The sequence below is a fragment of the Equus przewalskii genome, chromosome 3, assembly GCF_037783145.1.
Source record: "Equus przewalskii isolate Varuska chromosome 3, EquPr2, whole genome shotgun sequence".
Taxonomy (NCBI): domain Eukaryota; kingdom Metazoa; phylum Chordata; class Mammalia; order Perissodactyla; family Equidae; genus Equus; species Equus przewalskii.
The window spans coordinates 69262788-69275057 of record NC_091833.1 but is presented as its reverse complement, the minus strand read 5'-3'; the positions used below and the strand labels follow the sequence as shown (position 1 = coordinate 69275057).

At 36.5% G+C, this 12270-nt stretch overlaps 1 pseudogene; it reads right to left on the bottom strand.

The window, feature by feature from the left end:
• Positions 1-12270, bottom strand: part of LOC103553350 (elongation factor-like GTPase 1) — a 120401-nt pseudogene continuing 108131 nt past the window's right edge.

The window sequence follows — 12270 nt, the reverse complement described above, 5'->3', positions numbered from 1 at the left end:
CTATTTTTCCATGTGTTCCACAATCTTTCACAGATAAAGACCTTTCCACCTTATCACTGTGTTCATGTACTTCCAGGACTTTTTCTCTGAATCAGCCTTTTCCCTCAAGAGCAAGTACTTCTCCCCAGCGGTTGGTACCCAGAACAGATCACTGAGAATGATCTCCCAAGGGCTGAATAGCAGTTGAGAGCTGGCCTCTTCCTGATTTCATTAGTGAAGAAAGCCTTTTGGCAATAGATAGCAGAGCCTTGATGATAAGCATGTCTTTCTCCTTTCATTGTTTTCTCAAAGCACTCAACCCTCTCTCTTTGATGAGACAGGATTGACCTAACCAAGAACATCACTTGTGGCCATTTGCTGCGTATGTACGTAAGTGTCATCAGGTACTGAGGTTTCACTTGAAGCACATAGCAGCACATTTCTTTCGTGGTGGCAATTAGCTGTCCTGGGAAGGGTCCACAGCAATCAGGCAGTGATGCTTCTCATTTATGAGCAGTCTTCTTCTCAAATTCCACAGAGCAGCCATCTTGGTTTTCATCTTGACCAGAATCAGTTTCATCTTCCCCTGTTCCTCTTTTAATCGACCACTTTGCTCTTAATTCTGCTTATCACTTGCTCCTTGTTACTCAAATTTAGTTAGGTTCCATATTTGAAGATAAAAAAGATACCTACTCCTCACATGTGGGCCCAGAGAGGGTTGCTATTCACAACTCACAATGCTATTGCCCAAATGTCAGTATTTCCTAGCTTCTTTGGAAGTTTGGCCAGATGGACCTGGCCATACTAAGTTCTGAAAACCTTCACTATTATGGACTAGTATATCAAGACCAAGTTTTCTTGGGCCAGATGACCAGATTTAGCCAACAAGTGTGCCTCCATTTTCTCCCTGCTATATGTTGTTATAGTTTTTCTGTTAATTCCCAATTCTCTCTTAGATCTTCTGGTGAATCATGAGTATTTCTGTCCTGATTCACAGAGGTTTCAGTAGCTCCATAGCGCAAACTAGATCTCTATTTTCTTCCAGAATCTGACTGATTTCTTCCCGCTGAGCATGACAAGTTTATTGGGAGGTGTTCTGTTGATTAGCGTGTTAAGAGTCAACTTGGATTCCTTCATGGATTTTGCCTTCTTTTGTTTGACTATTCATTTACCATATCAACTTTTGAGAGTTTGGTGATTATTTCTATGAATAGAATAATGAGTTCAGATACATCAATTTGAATCTTTGCAAACTTTTCTTTTAAGTCATCAGGCATTGTTGAAGGTGGATTTCCTGAGCTGTGACTAAAATATGCCCTCTGTTTTAATTTCCTTAATTAAATTCCAAGGGATCAGCTTGGTTTAACAGCTTCATTTCTTTGATGAGGTAAAGAATTTCACTTCAGTGTTTTGGTTCAACAGCAACCCTGACAATAGGGATGGCTTCAATAGGAGTGGTATAAATGGCGGGCAGGATGGCAAGCTACAGAGTATTGCAGATATCACCACAAAGTCGTGCAGACCTCCTATTCCTAGCATATTCCTAGAGATAGCTCCTCTAGAGTTTCACGTTCCCAGTTCCATTCTAATGAGAAGATCTACGTTTTTCAGAGAAGAGAATTGCATGTGGGGACTTGAGAAAGGACATCTGATAGGGCTGAGAGACCTAATGGTACCTGTTGCAAAAACTCAACAGGACTGTACTTGAGCCCTCTTTTCTTTCCTTTCCTTTTCAAGCCCTATGTGATGAAACATATTTGATTATTTCCTTCCTAAGACACAGATTTCCTTCCTAAGATGGGAGTTTTTTACACTCCCCATCTGTTGCTCATCACCTCTTGACTCTTTTCTCTTTGGATTTGTTTCAAGAGCATTCCCATTTTGGGCGAGCTCCAAAGTCACCTGCCCCTGAGCTGCTGCCAGCTTCCCGATGTGCCTTTGTCTCACATCCTCATGTCTCTGAGAAATTTCTTCTGGAGTGAGAGATCATGCCTTATTCTGAGGCAAAGCCTTAGCATCAACTGCAAATATTTTAGAAACAAACATTATAACTGGAGGAGTGTCTTCACTTCCACACTTCATAGAAGCTGCTTTCGGTGCCTGGGTTTCGTGTGGAAGAGAATCAATCATTTGTCTTCATGTGCACATTAGTTTCCCCACTTTCTCAACTATAATATCAAGGAAGCTCTGGAGTTTCTGATGCACTATAGCGAGAACAGCTTGGGACACAGTGGCCACTGACAGCAAATGGCATTGATCTGAACTTTAGTATCTAAATGATGTACCTCTTGTGCTCCAATATTTTATCCTAAAGAACTCACTATTTTAGCAATTTTTCCTTTGTTCTTTTTCAAGGCAGCATCATATAAACTACAAACACTTTCCAGGATCAACTTTACAAATAAAAGTTTCTTTCCTTTTGCCTGATCAAACTTCCTAATTTTCTTGGCTTTTATATTCACATAATGATCTCCTCGCAGGTTTTCAAAAGAAATTCCCTTTTGATGCCAATCTTTCTAACTAGATTTTGTCAAAGAGTTCAATTTTAAAGTCCTAACCATCCATTGTGCTGGTAAATACCACATTTTTGATCTGGAGGGAAGTAAAAGTGGAAATTATTGTATCCTCCAAGCCAGTGCTCCAGCCAGGTACTTGCCCTCCTTGTTCAGAATTTGGATTCACTTGAAATTTAGTCTTTTACTTTGCTCTTCCTGCTAGGAATTTAGAAGTGAAAGAGTCCCTGTGAGTGCATTAATGTCTTCTAAAATATTCTTGAAGTGAGAATAGGCCTTTTGTGGAGTGAATCTCAGTTCCACTATCAAGCAATCATTCTTACTAATTCCTGAAACTAGACAGATGTTTTCGATCCAGACGTCTCACAGAACTGCCAGTGTCTGCAGACCCCTTCCATCGCATCTGCCACAATGATGTACCCATCACAAATGCAATCAGCAGTTTATACTTGAGAGGTGAAATCCACGTGTTCTGGGGAGTCTATCAGATTAACCAGGTACTCCTCATTACCTGGGTAGAGTAAGGGCAGGTATAGACTGCCAGTCTTTCTGCCCTCAAGCCAGTCAGAGATCTCCACCTACATTTCAGCCAGGACAGCTTGACTCTTTTTCATAATGTAGTGAAATAGCCATGGATTTCACAGCGATCCCTTATATCTGCTCATTTTCTCTGCAGTCCGTATACCTTACCTTACTCTTCCTCAGACATGTCTTGGCTATTACTGGCACTTTGTTCTTCCATATGAATTTTAGAATTAGCGTATCAAGTTCTTGCCTGCCAGGCAACTGCCATTGCTAGATATAAGACAGTCAGCCAGGTCAACACGAGTCAAAACACAGATTGTGCTGATGTTGGCAGTGTTTCTCCAGAGTTGAATCATCTTATCCAAACTGTTGAACACTGTGACCACTTTATTTCTTGTGACAGCTTTGGCACCCAGCTCAGCTCCAGCCCTTGGGGCCCAGCATATCACATTTAAACAAGGCACAGAAACCTCCAGGAGTTCTTTTTTTTTTTTTGGTAACAAATTCACCTGTCTTTTAAATAAAGTATTTTTTGGGAGAATTTGTCATTGACAGACCCTTTTGTTGCCAACCCTTTAAAGACCTCAAGAACTGAATCAAACATCTCTGAGGCATTGCTGGGTATTGGGCTAACAGACTAGGCAGCTACCTGACACGGCAAAATGACTTCTTTTGGGCTTTGAACAGACATCTCAGCAGTCTCTTTAAAGGAAGGAAGTTAGCTAACTGCATTGTCAGCCCACTCACTCAAAGCTAGCAGAGGATGACCTGTCACCAAAATTAAGGAGAAATAGTACCCAGTTATGAGTGGATCAGTTGAACTCTTTTCCAAAAACCCGTAGCATCTGGAAGAGTGGAGTATGTCCTTTCATGGTCAAGAACTGTCTTAAAAAAGGAGTTGTAAACACAAAACCATAGTACCATAAAAGTACAGATATCAGATGGGATGTATTGGGAAAATCTTGGAAGTGCAGAAGGAACAGAGTGCCCAGAATCTCTTATCCTGTCCCACGGTCTCCACTGGGGATAAATGGATGGCATGCACACTGGCCAACATTTGAGGAGAGAGAAAGACTGCCCAGTAATGCTCTGCTTAGTTAGCGGGACAGGGGAGCAGGGAAAATATATGAAAAAGTGAAACCTTCTTGGCTTGGGAATTGAGTTTGTTAGAAAGGATGATATTCTGAAACCCAGATCTGCTGAGCCAGGTATCTGGCAAACTACCCAAATGGGAAAGAAATAACTTACCATCACCTTTGAGATCTGTCTTCAGTGATGTTTAAAAATCTAGTCATAAAAGTATTCTTTATTATCTCCTAGACGTGTTTCTTTTTTTTTTTTTTTACATCTCTGATATTTAAACCAACAATCCATTTTGAATTGCTCTTATGGTACAGTATAAAGTGGAGGTCACTGTGTGTGCATGTATGTGTGTGTAAATATATTTTTCAGTATGGAAATCTAATTAACACAGAACAATTTATAGCAAAGGCTATTATTCCTGAGTCCACTGCCACCGCAGCGGCACATTTGTACAGTAACTATAGATGTAGGTTTGTTGCTTGACTCTCTTTTACTTGTTTTTTTTTTGGTTATTCTTCTGCCAATATCAGTGTATCTTATTCACTGTTGCTTCGTAATAACTCTGGATATTGTTGGAAGACAGTTCCCTAGGTGTCTCTCAGATTGTTGCGTGTTTTGCAAGCAGAACACCCGATCACCATTGTTCTGGTTTAACTTTTCAAGGGTCTTTGTAAAGCAAACAGTCTTAGAAGGTGAGATAGTGCCTTTTTCCAGAGCAAAGAGAAACTTAGCTTATAGCCCCAGAGGGTAGAAATTGTGTCTACCTCTGGAGCAAAGAGCAAGAATGCTCACTGTCTGTTATAAACGATTCAGGTTCTGTAAGCTCAGGACTGATGCCCTGTAATGCAACCTTCTGTATGTACTGGTGCCATCTGGCCCTCTTTGCCTCACCTTGTGGGAATTAGGGCTCAGGAAACTGACACATGCTGGTGCTCTGATACTTCCACTGCCATAAATAACAAAGTCCTGACTCAAGGATAGATGCTTATGTGATTTTGTTATGAAAGTGACACTGGCTTAAAATGTTAGTTTCCTTTCTTCCTTAGGCTGGATCATAACACCAGGCCAGAGGTGAAGTTTAAGATTGTAAAGCCATACTGATGTTCAAAGAAGTGCATGGACACAAACCATAAAGAGCCACTAAAATGAATAAGAACGTGAGATGTCACTCTGTCTGCAAACAGAATATAATCCCATGTTTTGAGTATGTGATTATGTGCCGTGTCCAAAACAAGTTTTATGGTGATGTTTTAAGTAAGTTGAAGCAATCTAATATCACAGATCGTGTATGTTCTATTCATTGATTCTTTTTTTTACTTGACATAATGATTATCACAATAGTATTAAAGAATAATATCTAAGCATTTCATTATCAGAAATCAAGAAGTAACTGTGGTACAATTTCATGGAATTATAAGAGATTAGATGCATGAGATTTAGACTTGTTCAATCTACCCAATGTTAACACTATGCAGTTCTTTTTGATTTATTTCATTATATCTTCTTTTCCCATATTTGGAGAGTATCCTTATCTATCTTGTCTAGATATAAAATGCCCACAGATTCTAAAAGCTAAAGAATGCCAGGATTTAGTATTAAATTTAAAAGACAAAGTATTTCAAAGCAATTAATTAAAGTTGGATCCATGTCAGATAAAAGTGCCATACGATAAAGTCCGTAGAAACTGATGCAAAAATCTGAGTTAAAGCAGTTAGTTCTAGGCCTACTATCCTATTGATTTAATTTTTAGGGAGATGAAGGGTTAGTATTCACTCCCCTACCCTACCCCCACACACTGCTTAACCAAAGTGTTCTTGCATTTTTCAGTTCTTACCAGATCTTGACATCCTTTTGAATTTACTTTACGTACTTGGTGAACATGAATACAACTTCATGCTTTCATCCTTTTATAAGACATTCATTATGTGCATTAACTGACAGCTGTGAAATTATCTGCCACTTGTCTTAAATAAAAGCAAGAAAATTCAAAATAGATGTGCTTTCTGTACTTAGGCAAATTTCACAGAATCTTCTTTAATTCAAATTTCTGCAGACACTTCTTTTAATATAGGCTTTAAGTACAGTGAATATGTTCAGTCATTACTACGTATTGAGTGTCTGATGGTTTTTGAAAGCTCAGGAGGCAGTCTACATTTTTCTCACTTGTTTTTAGTGTAACTAGGTTTGGCAGCTCTATATGAGTTTTTACATCTTAAAAAAAATCTCTATCTCTATTGCATTTCGTTACATATTAGAGTTGTTCTTTAAATTTCTTTAATATTCATTTTGTCATCTAAGTCAAAGTTGTCCGAAAAGAAATCACCAGTGGGCTCAACATTTGCAGCCAGTGAAGCTGGTACCACTCTTTAAAGATCCTTTTTGGAAACGAATATGAAAAAATAGCTAGTGGGAAAATTATGTTTCCCTTGGTGAAGACAGTCTGGGAAAATATCAATGGTCATTTTTAGACATTGGCCTTTGTTCTGCTTTTCAGAAAGAGAAAGAACGTCTGATTAGATCAGAAGACAAGGACACAGAATTTAAAGAAAACAAAAGTGTTCAAAATCAGTAAAAGTGAAAAGCCCTATCCTGAAAATGCAAGGGAGACTCTTGCCCTCTTTTCACTATTACTTAGATTCTTACAGCAGTAAATTGCAATAAACAAAGTAAGAGCTGCTCTATGCTGTAAAGGAATATTCAATACTTAGTTTCAATTGCTTGGGCAAAAACTTCCTTTGGAACGTGCTCACATGCTTTACCAAGTGAATGTTCACTTTCATATTCAAGATATAGATGAGACAGATATATGGATAGATACATGATAGATGTTTCTCTCAATAATTAAATTAGTATAAAGATTTAATGGGATATTATTGGTTTTCAATTAGATTTCTTTTATTTTTATTGGTAGGTTTATATTTACCTAAGTAAAAATCTGGATGACAAGCCAGTCATACTATTTAACATCGTCTTCTTCCAAGACTTTGTTTGGAGGGTGTAGGGTCTGTGCTGGGTAATCTGCCTGCTAAGACAGTAACTTAAGTCACTGTATATGTTGCTTCACTTCTGGATTTACATCAGTTTGTGTGTGTTGACTAAGTATTAGTAGTTATGTTATTCTTGTATTACTATCATTATTATTATTATTACTATTATCATTAATAGAGAAAAGGCATGAAAAACAATCCTAGAGACAAATATAAAAAGGCAAATATGGTAAGTGCAACAAAGCAGAGGTATATTTTAGTGAGATAATATAATAATGGGATATAACACTCTTGGAGAAATCATTGAAGAATTCAAATGGAAGAATCAATTTAAATGACATCTGAAAGATGATTAGGTGTTAATTAGGCTAAGTATTTTCAATTCCAATAAAATCTCTATCAGTATTATTCACGAGGTTTGACAAGCTGCTTCTATAGCTTGCTTAGAAAAACAAAGGGCAAGAGAGCCTTGTTAATTTTGAAAAAGAAGAGGAGTAAGTTGGAGGAAATTGCCCTACCAATTATCAAGGTATAATAATTAAAAATATGGTATTACCCAATGAAGAGATAATTAGAACAATAGAACTGAATAGATAACCCAGAAAGGGAACCATGCTTATAAGGAATGAAGTATAATACAGGGGGCGTTGCAGATCAACGTGAAAAGATGGACCATATGTCAAATGCTTCTGGCATAACTGACTAACCTTATGGGAAAAAAGTGGATCCATACCTGACATCATATATTTTAAAAACCTTAATTTCAAAGATTAATTTTAAATTTAGGAAGAAAACGTAACAGACTATCTTTATAAAATTAGAAATTTCTTAAATGAGGCATAAAAAGCACAAGCTTTAAAGAAAAAATATTGATAGATTTGATTACATTATAATTTACAACAACTTATATTAATAGAAAGACATCAGAAAGCTGAAAGGTAATCTCAGACTTGGAGATATTTATAAGAGTTTGTATCCATGATGTATTTTTTAGAGGATAGTTGGGAAGATGGAGGTGTAGGAAGACACTCAACTCACCTCCTCCCATGGACACAACAAATTTACAATTACCCTTGGAACAATTACCCCTGAGACACATTTTTTTTAATTAAAAAGTAATGAGAAAAAAGTCAAACCAATAGATTAACAAGCAAAATATTTGATTGGACAATTTATAGAAGAGACTAAGAAACGTGTGAAAACAGATCAAATTGTCAGGAGAATGTGACTAAAAACGTAGTAAGATAGAATTTCACATTAAGTGCTAACAAAGCTGCAGAGAAATGACATCTCTTATTTTGCTAAGGAAATGTGACCTAGTATAACCACTTTATTTTTTTAATTTCTTTCTTTTTCTTTTCTTTTTTGAGGAAGATTAGCCCTGAGCTAACATCTGCTGCCAATCCTCCTCTTTTTGCTGAGGAAGACTGGCCCTGAGCTAACATCTGTGCCCATCTTCCTCTACTTTATATGTGGAATGCTGCCAAAGCATGGCTTGACAAGCGGTGCATAGGCCCGCACCCAGGATTCAAACCAGCGAACCCCAGGCCGCAGAAACAGAACATGCTAACTTAACTGCTGTGCCACCAGGCCAGCCCCTACTACAACCACTTTAGACAGCAATATGATAATTCCTAGAAAAACTGAAGATGAGCATGCAATGCACGTTGCCCAATCATATATACGTATACAAGAAAATTATACTACATAGTTCATATCAGCATTTGTTTTATCACTCAAGAAAAGGAAGGTTGGCAGAAGAAAGAAAGGATGGAAGGATGGAAGGAAAGAAGGAAATTAAAACTCTAAATGTAATCTTTAGAAGAAGGATGAGCAAAGCGTATTGTGTTCATTCATAAAATATCAAACAGTGATGAAAATGAATAAACTAGATCTCTCTACATAAGTATGAAAGAACTTCACAAGTAATACTGAGTGTAAAAAAGTAAATTGTGAAGAATAAAATGCCATTTTATTCAATGGTGTATACCATGATCCTATTTACATAAAATTGAAAACAGTGTTTTATTGCTTAAGAATACATGTATATGTAGTACAAAATATTTGTTAATGGTGTAGGATTGATAAACGTTCAAATCCGAAAGTTGGTTATCTGTGGTCGAGAGTGTGGGAGGAAGTAGATATGGTAGGAGTACGCAGGGACTCAAGTCTATAGGCAATGTTTTATTTCTTAAGCTGAATGATGTAGACATGATTGTTGGTTATATTCTCTACCCTTTTTTCTGTATGTCTGACAAGACTTAAAATGAGAGGAAAGGACTTCCCCGACAGAGGAAGTGATATATACATAAGCCCTGTGGAAAGAAGAGGCATGGGACGAAAAGAAGACCCGTGTGCTCAGGTGGAACTCGGAGCCCGAGTGTTTGAGATGAGGACAGACTAGAAGGTGAGTAGGAAGATCATGCAGTCTTGCTCGCTGTGCTAAGAGAGCTTTGTTTTCAAAGCTGTGGGAAAATTTTTGAAGGAGTTTAAATAGAAAAGTTAAGTCATCATATTTTATTGTTTAATAGTGTTTTTCTTCTGCCTGATTTTATGGATGCAATCTAAATCTAATCTAATCTGTTCATCAATCTACCTATATATATAATGTAGATAAAAATATAATTTAAATTTCTACTGTCCTACGCAAAAGCAGGAGACCTACAGAAATATAGGGTGTGCTTGCTGTTTCACTGGGGATTTTCCAGCACATTAGCTTTTCCTAGAACTGAAATTTCTAGAAGGCAATATATTATTAACATAAGGCCATTCATGTCCATGGTGCAGTCTTTCCAAGAGTTAATATACTGAACATTTTCATATAAAGCTGCACATTGAACAAAATTATTGTCTTCCTGGTCCCCTTTAAGTAATAGTACTGATTTTGATTCCAAAATACGAGAAAGGATAGTTTATGGATCAACTCTTAAAACAAGGTTTTTCACACGTGGCATATGTCTATAATTTAGATAAAGGTAATTCCTTTAATTAGACTAAACGCTCCTCATAGACTGAAGCTAGATTTTCTGTATCTTTTTCCTTCAAATACTACCGTTTAGGATATGCTAAACAAGTAAGCAGGTGCTAAAGATGCTGTGCATTGACCAAAATTTCTTATACTTGGTAAAAATACTTCAATCCTCAGGTCATTTGTATAGTACTTTGAGGAAATAGATAACACTACCTTATTTGCTTCATATAACAGGGTTTTCATAACTCCCACTTCAGCTTTCGCATCAGAGAAATAGATGCACTAAAGATTTCTTAATGACTGACAAACTCTCCAATGGAGCTAAACCCACTTTGTTTCCTAAGTCTCATTCTTCAGCAACTGAACAACTCTTTGAGGAATACAACAAAACTTAACGTTCATGATGAATTATCCCATACATCATTAGAACTGTCACACTGCTGTAGTGCTCATGTAATAGATCTTTGGTGCAAAAGGCACCATCATGATATATTACTCAAAAGATAGGTTCCTCTGAGCAATGGATTCAGCTTAATAAGAATCTTGCCAATTGTTTGAAAACATAAATTTTCGAAGTGACACCTTATGCCAGACCCAATGCCACCTTCTAGACAATAAACAAACAAACTACCTGTTATATAAAGGGTGTGAAAACTTGCTCTGGAATGCTACATACAAATATATCACAATGAACAGTTGCACAATTTTAGAGCTTAACTTCAGTAAATCTATATATCTAATGAAATTTAAATTAATAAGAGAATGGATATTTTAGAGGTCATAAACTATCAATTTAAATGCTTTTCAGTCTTTTCTCTTGCAGTCAATTGCTTATACATATATACAATATTTCAGTGTAACTAAGAAATATAGCAAATACACGTTTAAAATATAAAGTTGCAAAAATTGTACAATTTTTTCAATATATGCTATTTACCTCTCTGTCCTTTGCATATCAGATTCACTGTGCGTAATTCATTGCTTCATCTTAGAAAATAAATGTTAATTTTCCAAGATTTTCATGGAATTAATATCTGTTACACATTGTTTATTTTACTAGACAGGCTACGCTAAGCAAACTGAAATCATTTACAGTATACATGATTGATTATCATTCCGACCCATTTAAATGCAAGTTAAATACAAAGGAATACGTTAAATATAAGAGAATATAGTCAGTCTTTCTCTAGCAGGTTTTAAGACTTTATTAAGAAATGGATGTTACTGAAAACAAATTACCATTTTTCCCTGTAAATTCTTAATATTCTTTTTACTATATGTGGAGCTTTAATTAGGTCCAAGCTACTTCCTTCATCTTTATTTAATTACTAATTACAAATTAAGTTCATTCCAACACCAAGAGTGTTGATTTGGGACAGTATTCAATTTGACTGTGTGGGAGCTCCTTCAGAATGTCAGATTTATTTTGAATCTTTTTGTTAATAAAAGACTCAGAATGTCAAACACCAATCAACAAATATCGCATTCTTTCATAAAGAATCAGAAACCCTGGTGATGGGAAAGTAATTATCCCATCACATTCCTCGTGGCTCCCTCACTGCCCAGTGGCCAGGTGGTGTTCTCTTAACCATGCCTCTACTTCTAGCTTATCCACATAAGTCTGAGCCAAAAAACTAAGCATGCCCCTCAATGCAGGAAGTGACGGCTCTTCAACAAGTAGCATTTCCAAAGAGATATTAATGAAAAGGAAAGAAGAAAAGGCCCAGAATGTTATCCAGGTCTATAGCTATATCCATATCCATCTAATCTGTCATTCATCTCTCTCTGTCTATCCATCTATCTGAGATAACATCAGATTCCTTAAGGGCCTATCTAATTCTATCTTCTTTCCTACTTTAACATTTGAAATATATTAAGCTACTTGGATGAATTATGACTTCCATCAAGACAGTGATTTAATATAACTGTTTAAAAGTGTGATAGATACCTATGCTAAGCAATCTATTTCCTCCTTGAGCATTTTAAATACCCAGTCGCCTTTAAAAAGTAGTAAATGATGGTAAAGTTAAACAAAGATTTTACTAAGTTTTAATAATTTCCCAGAGAAAATATCTTCTTTTCTCTTGGACCAATGCTTTCCTTGTGTTTCTTTTAATAAATAGCATTGAATCCTTTGGACAATGTCCCAACATTTGATGCATTTATGTAATCACAGACCACAGGAATATTGGCTTTTATTTATATCTATTCA